This window comes from Lemur catta, chromosome 1 (assembly GCF_020740605.2).
Source record: "Lemur catta isolate mLemCat1 chromosome 1, mLemCat1.pri, whole genome shotgun sequence".
Taxonomy (NCBI): domain Eukaryota; kingdom Metazoa; phylum Chordata; class Mammalia; order Primates; family Lemuridae; genus Lemur; species Lemur catta.
The window spans coordinates 257,489,319-257,502,330 of NC_059128.1; the positions used below are offsets into that span (position 1 = coordinate 257,489,319).

General features: G+C 35.3%; 1 protein-coding gene across 3 annotated transcripts in view; it reads right to left on the reverse strand.

Moving 5' to 3' along the window:
• The window catches only part of ROBO2 (roundabout guidance receptor 2), a 1,246,741-nt gene that overhangs the window by 223,331 nt on the left and 1,010,398 nt on the right, over positions 1 to 13,012 (reverse strand). The gene's annotated exons all lie outside the window — the stretch shown is intronic.

The following is a 13,012-nucleotide window of genomic DNA, read 5'->3' on the forward strand; positions in this document are numbered from 1 at the left end:
GACAGCATAACATACAATAATGGATCATAGTACAGAACAGCTTAGGAAAGTATAACACAAGATGAGCAACACCTAGTTCAGGGTCATCTCTCCTAGCTAACAAACTATCTAAAATACACTAGTGGTCCAGGAAGCCCCTTTACATTCCCACTATGCCTATAATACCCTCTATATCTCTCTCTTTCTTGCTTTATTAGCTCCTGCCCAAGACTAAATCATTTAACTTTCAACTCATGTCTACACGTTACCTCCCCCCAAACCCACCCTGAGAAGGGGCTGAGATGCAAAAAGCTAGTGGTGGGAGTAGTGTTGTGAGGGAAAGGAAGAAAGGAAGCAGAGAAGATTCAACCCTGTGAGTGACTCCTTCATCACTAGCCTCCAACAGAAGGCAGTGTTCCCAATTAAAACATGTTCTCACTTTTGTAATGAACTTGAAACAACTGAAGAAATAACCCAGTCTCATCTTTGATGTTCCTAGCCTATGTTCTGCTAGAGTTCCCTTTTCAGGCCTTGAGAATCAATTCTTGCCACATGAAGTTGTACCTGTTGTCACTACTTGGGGGGGCAGGAAAGTGTAAGAGGATGCTATAAGACACAGTAAACCAGCATACTGCTTGAGTAGGGTAGCATGCCTTCCCCATTGATCTCCAGAGTCAAAACTCTGTGTGAATCTCCCCAAAGTCACTTTTCCCTGTGGTCAATAAGGACTATTCAAGGGTAGGTAAACCTTTTCTCTGAAAATGTTGGATTTGCTGACCAAAGGTCTGTGTTGTAACTACTCAATATGCAGCCATAGATAATATGCTAATAAATAAGCACAGCTGTATTGCAATAAAGTATTATTCAGGAGGTTGACTAGATTTGGCCAACAGACCATAGTCTGCCAAACTCTGGTTTGTAATATCATTAGTCCCTTCATAGACTTCAGTCACTGAGCTAAATCATGTTTTGTAGATTGTTGTGGGGGTAACTAAAAACTATACTTAATATTGTTTCTATGCAAAACTATGTACTGTATTGCAAATAATTATTAACAAATGAATTTTGGGAACACAGTCAACTAATAGAGAGGATCTTGTATTACTCTGTGTATACAGAATTCGCTTTAATAATATAGGATTAAAAGAAAAAAAAATCCTGTGTATAAGACATCATTCCTTACATTTCTTATAAAATTCTGTGAATGCCACTGCTCTAGCTTTAAGATACAAATAACTTTTGTTTGATAATCCTTTCTTTGTCCTTATTCTTACTATGTGTATTAATAAAGCAGAAGTGTCAAAACAAATCCCAAAGATTATATTCCAAATTGCTAAGAAAAAAAAAATGGTCAGAGTCGTATTCTATGTACATTGTATGCTGCAGAGGGAATTGCTCTGCCTAGTTTTGCTAAATATTTATAGCTACATCAATATCAAACCCAAGTCATTTAATCCCTGGCCTTAGGTCCAGGATTTGGAATTCAAGGGTGTCCCTATAAACAGTGACTGCTGGAATTTTCACACTGGAAACAGCGAAACATCAGTGTCAAACCACATACTTTTGTTATTGAATCTTTCTTGTAGACTTCCTTATAGACCAATAGACTTTCCTGGGAGACGAAAAGAACAGAAAAACAGCCTCCCTAGATTTAACACTGGTCAACACTTTCTCTGGGCCTGGCAAGGATTGAAGTCAACCAGCCTGCCCCTTTTCATCACTGACTAGACTTTCTCTTCTAGAGAGCCAATTATAGATTTGTTTTTCCTTAACTGAACCCACATTTATTGAACAGTATGAGCCAAACATTGAGCTAGATTCTGGGAACACAGGGTGAAAGTAAGACAGATTCTGTTTTGGGAGGGCTCAGAGTCCAACAAGGGTGCCATTTCAGGCAGAATGTGCAAAGTGGGGTCATCACTAAAAGCCAAAATGAGAGGCTTAATTTAATAGAAATCAATAATTATTTACATCTATTTTTGAACTGTAGGTGACTTTAACAATTAATTAGAAAACTATCCCGTAGAGTATATATAATGTTTAGCTTTTCCTCGTTAGTATCTGCTCTTCCATAAATATCTGTGGAATGGATTCTTATATCCTTTTTCCATGGTGGGTCATCATTACCCCTTTGTCCAAACATACATCCCTGAAATCTTCTTCATCTTCATGGTGGTCCCATGTCAAATCAAATCCCACTGATTATTTTGCAGATTCTCCCACATGCTACTTTCCTCTCCAGTGATGTTGCAATTGAGGTCATCATCACCTCTCAGACACTCAGCAGTTACTTGCTGGAGCCAGCTCATCCAGGGGCACAAGAGCCAACTGCTAAATTTTCAGGTATTTTGTGAGTCTGTTATTAAATTATACACATTTGAAATTGATACTAAAGCTGAAAAAGATTTTAGTTAAGTGAATATAATTATATGAGGATAAGGAGTACTTAAAGTAGATCATATATCAAATCTAATGACAATAACTTTATTGGGAAAAGAATGAGCAGATTGGGATGTAACTCCATTTGGGAAATCATGGTCAAATTGCAAACAAAGATTGGACACAGACACAAAAGTTTGGCAAACACCAATGACAGTATTTTGAGGTGATCAACTAGTTAAATGAAATATACAATAAGGGGTACTATATATGTCTTAGTCCCTATTTGGGCTGTTATAACAAAATACCTTAGATCGAGTGACTTATAAACAGCAGAAATGTATTTCTTACAGTTCTGGAGGATAGGAAGTCTAAGGTCAAGTCGCCAGCAGTGTCTGGTGAGGGCATAGTTCCTCCCAGACGGGGCCTTTTAGCAGGGCCCTCATATGGTGGAGGGGGCAAGGCAGATCTCTGGAGCCTGCTTTATAAGGCCACTAACATCATTGATGACGGCAGTGCTCTCGTGACCTAACCACTTCCTAAAAGGCCCCATTTCCTAATCTAATGTCATAACTTTGGGGTTAGGATTTTAACATGAATTTTGGGGGAAACAGACATTGAGACCATGGCAATATATTTTATTATTTGCAAATGTGTGTTTCATATTCCTTTTAATCAGTGAAATTTGTAATAAATTAATATGTAAACACACTTTTTATTTTGGTTAGCTGTTTATTAAATGTTTACCAGCATACTTCTGACCAATAGCCACTCCCTGCTTAAACACACACAGCATACAAAAGCAATACCAACAACAAAACATCAAAGGATGCCCTCATACAAAGTAAAAACTTCCTAGTCTATCACCCAAGGCTTTCCACAAAGCCTTCCTTTGCAAGCTTCCACAACACTTTCACATAGACCTTCAGCTCCTCTCACTCTTCTAGTCACCATTCAGTGAAGCTTTCTCACAAGTTTCAATCTTTATTTAGCCTTTACTCACACCATCTTCAGTCTGCATTGCCCTCATTGTTCAAGAATTGGCTCAAGTCCTCCCTTCTCCACAGAATTTGTTGAACCCTGCTAATCAACCATGGCTTGGTTTTCTAGTTATCATTCAGTGTCTATGCCATATTTCCAGGTGTAAGATTATACAAAATGGCCCTATAATTAATTGTCCACTGCATTAACAGGCCCACCTGCTCTAACCCCATGGTCACAGCAGAATGGGCCAGGGAAGGCTCTCATTCTTGGGCTCTAGCGTGATGATCCAGATCCTCTCTCTCAAGATTCAGAAACTGTTAGTGGCCATTAGTGGGTACCAGAGTGAAGAGATCGTGAATTTGCATCTAGAGGAGGGCTGTTTCAAAACAAATGTAATGCAAAGGGCACCCAAATGCAGTGAGAAAAAGGATGTAGAGAGAATGCTGTATTCTTTAGGAAAGGAGACCACAACCTTGTTTTTCAACTCTCTAAGGTCTGATTCTCATGAACTTCCTTTTTGGCCCTTGAATATCATGAAATGATGGGAGTGTTTTTGCAATAATTCTGCTTTTTACATGAGCAATTTTGAACTGCTTTCTATTACTTGAAACCAAAAGATCCATTGACAGAACAAAACTGCAATGTTCTTGGCTCTCTCTAATTCCTGGGATCCCCCTCAGAGACCAACAGAGTAGGATTTTATTGATTGTTTGACTACACGAAGGGAGAATTTTCCATCAAGTTTGAGGAAGGAGAGGAATAACATTTCACTTATCTTCCTTTAAAATATGTACCTTCTGGATCAAATGGTAGGTCTACTTGTATCTCTTTGAGGTATCTCCATATTACTTTCCACAGAGGTTGTACAAGTTTGCAGTCCCACCAGCAGTGTATGAGTGTTCCTATCTCTCCACATCCACATCAACATTTATTGTTTTGGAACTTTTTGATAAAGGCCCTTCTCACTGGGGATAAGTGATATCTCATTGTGGTTTGGATTTGCATTTCCCTGATGACTCAGGGTGGGGCAAAGGCAATATACGTAACCTAAACATTTGTACCCCCATCATATGTTGAAATTAAAAAAAAATAGTGATAAAGTAGGTTTAAAAGAAAAAAAATCACATCAATAAATTACAATAAAAAAACATGTGCTTTCTGACCAGCTGAGTATCAGTGGGGGCTATAGTAATGGCTTCAAAATATGTGTCCAAGTCTGGTGAAACAAGTCAGATGCACTATGAGATGGTAATAAAATGTAACTTCTGGACCATTCCCAGAATCAGTGGGTAGACAAATAAAATGTAGAGAGATTAGATTTGTAATCTTCTATTTTCCCACATTCAGGAGTAGTCAGGAATACTTTTAAATTCATACTGTGGATATAAACAGCCGACTTGCTTCATAAAAAATAGGATATCACTCTAAAATTTTCTCTTTTTTCATATCTTCCTGATACTGTCACATTATGGGAATAAAGCATTTTCATATATAGTAATTGCATAGCTGACACAACTTTAGAACAGCATTAATTATTCACTTAGTTCCAATCTAAAAATAAATCAAAATTCTGTAGTATGGTCTGACTTTCTCGTCAACAAACTTTTTTATACAACTTAACCTATTTGAGTTTTGACACAAAAATCCATTTTTTTCCTGATACTGGTGATGTGAAAATATTCACATTATAACTTCTTAATGTCATGCATATATGCATTATTCAATATATGCTTGGTGTACGATAGAGCAACACAAATACAAGGTACAAGTATTTTTTGTTATACAACTTTGTCCAGTCATAGCAAAAACATAAAAATAAATTAAAAGCTTTGAAAAATGAAAGCATCCAAACAGACAGTAACACTAAAATCTTACCTAAGATCTTACCTTTGATGTGAATGCCTCAAACATAAAATATTTCCATTGTTAGTTATGCAGATCAGATAATTTTGATACTGCATCCCCATTAAATTTCAGTCATAAATAAAATCATATATTTCCTATAGTTTTAAGGGGAAAAGAGATCAGTTTTCTAAATTAATAGGAATAAGGAGAATGTATACTTGGGTAGATTAACAAGGATGAAATCCTCAATAATAGCACTAAAACTCCATGTGTTTCAAATATCTGCTTTCAGTGATCTTTTTTTTTAAAGGTAGCATTTATCTTGTTGTGCTGCTTTCTTGGTAAGTCACAATATTTTTCTATTCCTGGAATGAGATATCACAGTAAGAATTCAATAAGATAAATGCCACATTTTTAATGAAAAACCAGCTCAGCTCAACTCTGCAAAAAAAAAAAATGGCTAATGGTTGCCTGTGAGGTTAAAAATAGAATACAAAATTAATCTTTTTATATCAAGGATCAATGAAAGCTGAATAGTCAAAATTATTTCTCCTTATTAACCATATCTTTAATGATTTATTGCATTCTTTATTGATAGTTTAAATTATTCTAGTAAGATAATTAGCAGTCTTTGCAAACACAATGAAGCTGACTAAATGATTCAGGTGAGATGAGTCAGCAATGTACCAGGTGCAGAAACTGCAAGACTTGCAGTTGGGAAAATTATGTTTTATGAATTAACGACTTGCTGTTATTTTCCTTCTTTCCCTTTTCACCAGTGGGAGACAGCAGGCCATTCACTCCAGAAAATAACCAGCCTTTCTTTACTTTGGGATGGAAAGTTCTTGTTCCCTCACCTACTCATCCAATCAACAAATAACAATTGAACTACATGGTTCATGTGCACAGGAGTTCAAATCCTAGTCTGCCACTCAGGAGCTATATGAACGTCAGCAAATCATTTAAGATCACTTCAATTCCTTTATTTACAAAATAGAGATAATAATTGCATCCATTTTAGGAGTATTGTGTTAATTAAATGCGCTAATATGTCAAGTGCTTACAGCACTCTTCAGCACATCATAAATAAAATATATATTAGCTATTTTTATTATTAATTTGGCCCTTTGTTTTCAGGAGCAAGCATTCTACAGTCTGACAATGATTCTGTCAGTACGATTTCTGGAGCAGTGGCAGGGTGGCTACTCTTTGGCTAATCCCAAATCCAGAGGTTTTAGTGTTAATCTCATCCATGTTCCAGTGCCTCCACACATTTATAATGAGGTCACATATATTCCACACATTCCATATGCCCTCTCCAGGAATCTGGCACACCTTCCATGCAGCAATGGCATTTCTAGAGGTTTTATCTCAGTGTTAGGTTAAAAGGTGAAATTAAAAGCTAGCAAATAATGAAAGGGGTATGACTCTTAGAACACGGAATTCAAACATGGCAGATTTTCAATACAAATCCTTGCCCTATGTGAACTTTGGAAGCTGAGTTAATCTCATTCATATTTTTAATTTATTTCTTTTTACATCTATATACAGCTTGGTTGAGGGAAAATAAACTGAATTAGTAAATGATTTCAACTTTTAAAGTTGATATAAATTTTTCTTTAGGCAAGCAAAATATCCCTCCCTTCTTTCCTTCTTTTCTTCCTATCCAAATGGTATGAATTATTTTTTTTTACTTTCCAAGTTTTATACATATGTGTGTATGTATTTATAGTATATATGTATATATGTGTATTCATAGATATATTTATTTATTTACATTATACAGACCAATTTTAAATATACAGATTACATTTAAATAGGGCCTGTTTTTTTTCCTTTATGATCAAGAATTTTATAACTTCAATTATCTATACATTCATATTGTTCAAATCCATATCTGTCACCTAAATCTCACCCTTGATTTCTGAACACTATGAAGCATCTCAACCTGAATAAAACTCAGGCATCTCAAATTCTACATACAAAGCTGAACTGACCTTCTTCCCCCCAAAACCTGCTCACCAGAATGGGCCCCATCTCTGTCAATGACTCCTCCATCCATCCTGTTGTTTGACTTGGAAACCCATAAGCTCTCCTCAATCAGTGTTTCCCTTTCCCTCACATCACAAAGCCAGCTCTTCAAGTCCTTGCAGCTCTATCTCCCAGGTATTTCTAGACTGCGCTCACTTTGCTCCATTTCCACTGCCATCACCCTAGCCCAGTCCACCATATTTGTTATCGGGACAACTGAATGACCTCCAAACTGACATTTCTCTTCTCTCTTCTGCCCCTCCAATCCATCCTTAATAATATAATCACAGGAATCTTTGAAAAATATGAACTGGCTCAGGCACTCTCCTGCACTAAATTCTTCCATGGATTCTAATCACACTAAGAATAATGTCCAAACCTTTAGTATGGTCTGCGCATCTCTACATGACCTGACTGCTCCTGTCTGCCTCATCTTCCTCGAATCCGGCCTCCAAACTCATTCTTCATGAGTTCCTCTCACTTGTCTACCACAGGTTCCCTTAGTCCGCAAAGTCCTTGCCTCAGGACCACTGCATATCCAGTTATACCTCCATGCTTAGCACTTTCTCTCTTTTGTATGTGTGACTCCATTTTTCATCTCCAGTCTCAGCTTCTACATCCCTCCCTTAGAAAGGACATCTCAGACCACCTTGTCCAAAATAGGACACTTTCCCAAACTATGTTTCACCACATCATCTGTTTGCTTTCCTAAAGATACGTTCAACAATTTGTAATGCAGTATCTTTGTTTGTTCTTTTATTAACTATCTCTCCACTAATTCAAAGCTCCAAAAAAGCAGATACCATGACTATCTTTTTTTTTTTTTTTGTCATTTCATCCTTGACAACTACAATACTGTGGGCATATTGTGAGAACTCAGTAGATGGTTGTTAAGTGAATTACAAATGATTCAACAGAGAAAATACTTGCCAATTTTTCCTTCACTCAAATATTAGACATGGGTAAAAGTTTAGCTGATATGTGTGTGTGTGTGTATGTATATATATGCACACACACACACACACATATATATGTATACACACATAGATATCCTTAAACTAGATTGATATCTGTATTACATATATCTATACCTCTCTATATGATATCTATATTTTTTTTTCCAACTCAAAATAATTTCAGGGGCTACCTGTGGTGACTTTTCTTAAGTGAAATGTCAAAGCGAAGGCCAAATACAGAAAGAAAACTGTGAATTTCATGCTGAGGAAAGGTGAGGTACATGAGAAAAGCTGAAAACCCTAAATTACATTGTCAAGAAGATGTTTCTTCACGCCCATGCCCCCAAAACCCATCTTTATGACTTCACATACACATATGCACAGTGTTCATAAAAAAGAGAACTAAACTCTGTATCTAAGAAATCACCTCAGCATTTTCTAAAGTTGATAGAAATAATTTGATGAAGATAGAAAAAGAAAAAAACCCTTTACATGACCAATTGTGGAAGCCTAGTTGTTTCAGTAAATTAGGCATACATTTATGTATAAACCAAGTTTCAAAGTTTGAGATCATAGTTAACTTTCAATCCTAATTTTTATCATAGGAAACTTTTGTAAATTGTTATTCATTTTTCAATCTAGATGGAATAGTCTCTAGAATTTCTCATATATAGTATATATACCAAAATAAGAAAGCCAAATATATTCCATCACTAAAACCATATACTTTGTAAAGGCACTAGAACCTTTGACTAATTTAATATTCTCTTTACTCTTTCTTCTCCACATATTTTAGGCTTTACTCCTTCAATGTTTTGCTCATCCCATCCCACTCACATTCTCCAATTTCCTCTGCCTGTCCAAATTCTGCCCATCCTTTGAAATTGAATTTAAATCCCAGTTCTGCAAAACCTTCTCTGATTGTCATTGCCTAGAGTTATCCCAGAATTACTGTTTTTTTTTTACTCAAATATCTGTGCCAATTATTACTCATATAATTTTAGACGGTTTTTAATATTTTACTAGTGCTATCTCAGCTCTAACTCAACTCTTAAAGAGTAACATTTTTCTGAGCTTCGTTTTCTTGTTTGTAAAATGAAGGGACAGAAATAGAAAATCTCTGAGATCTTTCCCTGTTCAAAAATAAACGTTACTACTGAATCATTAATACATTCATATATTCATTCATTCAGCACTTACTTAGCTCTTGTTATATGCCAATCACATTAATAAGCTGCATAGACACAAATATGTTATGACATCGATACTCAAGGACACAAATAAGTTATGACAGTACCCTGGAGTAATTATTTCTTTGAGGAAGCACCCGGGTGAGGTTAGGGGTATATGAAATCACATATTACATGATGCCCACACATTAGATTATTTTAAATGTATTAATAAAAGGTATATAACCAGTAATGCAGTGCCTAAGTCTTCTTGTGAACATCAGGAAAAACACTGAGCACATGTAGTATTCTAGCTGACATTGTACAGATGTGAAATAAGTGTTTCTTTTGGAAAAAGTGAGGAAGGGCATTCTAGGCAAAAGGCCAATAAGGAAGGGCAGAGGCACAGAGCTGAGGAAGAGTAAGATATTTGTTAAAAGCATAACACAATTTTATTAGGTTATATTAGAGCAAAATAGTTGAAAGTTGGCAATTTCATATATTTCAACCTATTATAACTTTAACAATTGTTTATTTTAAATATTTATTTACAGTATATATTACTTTGTATTTCACATTTATGTCTTGATTCTGCAATAATTATTTTGACAGTTCATGTCAAGAAAGGTCCATTACTTATACAAGAATGTCATTGAATCAGACATAGTAGCTACTCAACAAATATATAATTAATATAACATGGTAATTCATTTAGACCTTTAAAGAAATTTAACTAAATTGCATCTTCGAGACTAAATAGTAAGATTCAACAAATGTTGCTTCATAAGCTGGCTGAAAAGTGTAGGATCTTGATTTGCATAACTACTATATATTGATGTTTTTTGCCTAATAAAGTAATGATGAAAAAAGCAGTTATTTATATCAGCACAGCATTATACTGCATCTGATCCCAGGAAATTTGCTTTGTTAATCATTTAACTTCTGGATTGTACAACTTTGACTGCCATAGAGAATATACTTATGCTACATATGGGGCAATACGGAATTGGTAAATAATGAAAAATAGTGATTTACATAAAAGACCAAATGATTGCTTTCCAGTGGCATATCATGTCTCTAAAAGTGAGCCAAGTGTTTTATTTAAAGGGTACTTGAGTATTCATAAAATGAGGGCCCATTATTTTCTAAGCCTTCTATGCTTTTATAAAAAGTCATATAATTACATAATCATAGGCTTACATATCCACGAAAAATAGGTACAAATCACTGTGAGTGTCCGGGCATGCTGCATACTGAAACAATAAAGATACAGCAACTCAAGTAGGGGAGGTCAAATAATTGCAAAGAAACACATTAGCTATGTTTTGCAGGAAAATATTAAGATAATCATTTTTAAATCCATGCTTGAAATGCAGTTGTATTTGAAGAATTGTGTGGTTCAATACCATTGAATTGACTTTAATTTAGGAAACAGCAGTTTAGGAACAGATTGATTCCAGAGTCATACTGATATCTCAGGAAGATATGGCAAAGACATTTTTAAAAAAATGTGTGCTGAATGCCCATGTGCAATAATTTGTGCCAGGAATAGTCTGGGTTGCCATGTAGTAATGATAACCACGTAGTAATGATCCGGTAGGGCAGAAAGGACATATTAGCTGCAAATGCCTTCTTAGCCTTCGTGTTCATTTCTGGGGAAGACTCTCTCGACATAAAAAGATACAAAGGGTAGAGTAGGAAAGTGAAAGATATAAAATGTCAAAGAAGCTGATAATCCTGTATCTTACTTTACACCAACTTGATTTTGCCTTCAGGTACCCGTTCCATATAACTGAGTAGGCTGCTTGTGTAGTTAGACTAACACTGCAATTAGGTAAGTGGCTTCTTGACTTTTGTGCTAATCTGCCTATGTTGGCGTTTTCCACGGTGCTGCCTCAGCATTCAATATTTCCAGAAGAGTATAAAGCAAAGTGCCCATTAAATGCAAGAATACAAATCAGCACGTGAATCTAATTTTTCATGATATTAATTCTAATTCATTTGAATGAATCTTCATGAACTCCAAATTATAGAAGTCTAATAACGTTGTAATGTATAAAGGACACAACATTTTTAAAGAGCAGATCTTGTTTTTTAAACTTAAAACTTATTTAAGGTTCGTATATTTTATATGTTCATTACAATAAAATTTTTACCTAACCCACTGAAAATAATAGAATCAATGGGTCACTGTTAAACCCTATTTATCCACTTATTTTTCTATTTCTACCTACCTGTCATTTGCCCTTTTTGTCTACTGCAATTAACTTATGTTTATAGAGTTTGTAACAATATTATTACCACTGAAGGTGCTCACTAGTTCAATGCTTGGGATGATTAAAACCTCTAAGGCTCCAAAAAAAAGTGCACACATAAAAAAAATTGTCCTTATTATACAAAATTTTGTGTTTTTTTCTTACTTATTCTTATGATACTATATGAGCTAATTCTTACAAAACATTAATTCCCTATCATAAGGGAAATATTCTTACTTACGAATTCATACTGCTGTTGCATAACCCCCTGTGAACCACAATTGATAGCATAATATTGAAGATGGCAATCAGGAAAAAAAACAAGATGTTATACATGGTCAGATTGTGGTATTAATAAAACAAGAGAATACTTGAAACTTCTCTATAATGTAGATAGCAATGGAATGGATAATTATATAAAACACAAGTATATCAAAATAACATTTATAAAAACAGGTACTAAATATTTATATAGAAAACAAATGCCCTGTGACAACATTTCCAGACACATCTAATCCATAAGATAACTCTATTTTTCAGATTACAAAACTAAGGCTCAGAGGGATTAAAGAGCATGCCCAAAGGGCAAAAATGATGTTGTGGAGGCAAGCTTCCACCTCCAATGTAATTTTCCAGTGTGACTTTCCAGTGTGGTAGGAAGGCCTGTGTTTTGTTTTGTTTTGTTTTGTTTTGTTTTGTTTTGTTGCTTTCTTTACTTCTCTATTATACTATCTTGTCCTATGGACAATTTTAAAGGATTATAGAGAGACTAAGCTTTGAAAATGGGTAAGCTGAAAATTTTTACAGGAATTTGACATTTAATTAGTAAGATATGGAACACATATAACCACATACTAAAAGCAACTTGTCAATAGGGGAAAAAATGTGCCTAAGTCTACTCATTGTATAGAGGACAACGATACAGCATGTGATAAGGCAAACATTATAAAACGGCTGATTTTCCAAATTGATCTCTCTCAACCATCTCCAATCTTCATTTTAGAACGGCATCTCCAAATCAGTGGAATCTGGTAGTGTGAAAGGAACTTCAAGCACTACAGGAGTTAACCAATGGCACATATTTTCTATATGAATATTTGACCAGTTTGATTTACTCTTTAAAACTGAATCGGAGTGACAGACAACACATTTGGTAAAGCTTCAATCCTGTCTGTTTGGCTGAGATCATTAGAGGAGCAGGTGGCTTTCATTCTGTTGGACGTTTCCCAGTTGTACAGCTGCTAAATGGGAAGTAAAGAGAGCAGCCACTCCCAGAAGGATGTGTGCCCAGGAAATTTGGCCCGATGGGTAGGACCAGTCCCATGAAATGCAAAGGCTTCTTTCTGAATAGCAAGAGACAGTCCCAAATCTACCTTTTTATTTTATTTTATTTATTTTATAAAAAAAATGCATA